This window comes from Limulus polyphemus, unplaced genomic scaffold (assembly GCF_000517525.1).
Source record: "Limulus polyphemus unplaced genomic scaffold, Limulus_polyphemus-2.1.2 Scaffold77806, whole genome shotgun sequence".
Lineage (NCBI taxonomy): Eukaryota > Metazoa > Arthropoda > Merostomata > Xiphosura > Limulidae > Limulus > Limulus polyphemus.
In genome coordinates, this window is record NW_013743402.1 from 632 (window position 1) to 2,717 (window position 2,086).

Consider the following 2,086-nt stretch of genomic DNA (forward strand, 5'->3'; position numbering starts at 1 on the left):
CCTCAGTTAAGTGGTAGTGGTTGGTTAAGTGAAAGAGCTCTGGATTTTAGAGCAGACAATATGGGTTCGAAACCATGCGATGTCATAAAATATTCCCTGTACTTTCAATTGTAGGTTAGTTATAAAAATGACGGTTAATATTTTAGAATAAATGGTGTATGATAGATCGTTTTGACATGCGCGGTAACAAACAAAAAACATGACTAAGTAAAGAACGAATAATCGGTGTTGTAAAAATAGTAAATGTTCTGCCATTGGCTTAAATATATGAAACTCTTTCACGTGACCAAGTTAATAACGTGCATTATCAAGGCTTCTCGGTGAATATAAATTCACCTACATCTCAGTGACTTCGGCAAAATCTGCAGACTACCGAACTTCTGCACGAGCTGACTCCAAACTCCTGAAAAATGAAAGGTCTTGCTGCTGTATTGTTTCTGGCTGTGATTATCTCTAGTTCTGGCCATCCTGAGGAGAAGATGTTCGAGTTGTTATGTGGTAATTGCTTTGTCAGTTTTTCAGAAACTCATAAATTGTATAAAAACTTGCTTGCAAAATGTACCTCAATATTCAGCTAACAGAATTTAAAGTTTTTCCTAGTTTCTGTGTAAGATTTAAGTGGCTTAAGTTTTAATATCTGAACATTAATTTACTTAAGCCTAAAATATGTACAATAATTAACTTAAGCCTAATACATGTACAATAATTTACTTAAGCCTAATACATGTACAATAATTTACTTAAGCCTAAAACATGTACAATAATTTACTTAAGCCTAATACATGTACAATAATTTACTTAAGCCTAATACATGTACAATAATTTACTTAAGCCTAATATATGTACAATAATTTACTTGAGCCTAATACATGTACAGTAATTTACTTAAGCCTAATACATGTACAGTAATTTACTTAAGCCTAATATATGTACAATAATTTACTTAAGCCTTCACCAACATTTTTGTTCTTTATACAAGGAAAATAACAAACACTATAATGGTACGTTTACATACTTACAACGCTAAAATCCGGGATTCAAGTCCCCACAGTAAAAACAAACAATTAAAGTAATTCATGTGTTATCAAATTCATCTTCTGCTTCTACAACTATAGTAATAGTTAATAAAATAGTTACCATGGAACTAGAATGAAGTGTTGAAGTTATGTTTTTTAACTTTATCCAACCATCTATGAACCAAGATGACACGTTTATTCCTTACTTTATAGGAAATGATATTTTTTTGTTCTACAGAAATGTCAGGTTTGGCTTTCAATCCAGTTTAATATAAATTTGTTGTTTATTTTATTTCATAGAGAGTAAAGAAGATATAGCCATCAAAGACATCAAACACTGTATGGACCTGGAACCCCCAGAAGTGAGTTTTGGGTTCGATATGTATGACTACAGATTTTTCCTTAATTTGTGGTTCAAGAGCTGTATTTCAGTATCTGTTGATAATACACCACACAATTAGAGCACTGACGGATACACTTTGTGATTAGGTTCATACACGTTTCATCAAAAGTGGCATATAAAGATCAGTGTGTTTACAGATATAAAGTTCAAACTTACCTCCTCCCACTTCCCACACAGAGCTTGATCAGTTACAGCTTGATGGGTAGCCCTACAGTTGGCAAACTTCTTTTTATACTGACAAAAACAACAACATTAGTTTCAAAACAATTATAATATAAACTCACCACAATAGATTGTGGAATGTTAATATTAGGAAGTTTCATACAAATACACAATACAATTTATCATGTTTTCAACTGTATGACCAATCATTCTAGAGATAACGACGTTTAAATACGGGTTTGGAGCTTAATATATTATTCTCTGTCATGAGTTGGAGAATTTTTCTTGCTCCCTAGTTAATTTTTCCCAAAGAAAAGAAAATATGAGTTCTTTTCTTATTACTTAGAGAATAAAACTGATCTTAGAACTTTCTGGATATCAAAAGATCTAATGTTTTATGAAAGAGGAAAGGAATATTGTGAGACTGTTTGGAAACTGGCGAAACTAAAAGTACTTTCTACTCATCCGAAGAATCTCTGAGGAAATAAAAGGTTAGGAAGGTTAA

General features: G+C 32.0%; 1 long non-coding RNA gene across 1 annotated transcript; it reads left to right on the forward strand.

Moving 5' to 3' along the window:
• Positions 1 to 253: 253 nt before the first annotated feature.
• LOC106477744 lies at positions 254 to 1,378 on the forward strand. The gene is made up of 2 exons (XR_001292022.2): positions 254 to 498; positions 1,317 to 1,378. It is a non-coding gene; the product is annotated as an uncharacterized LOC106477744 (long non-coding RNA).
• Positions 1,379 to 2,086: the final 708 nt, after the last annotated feature.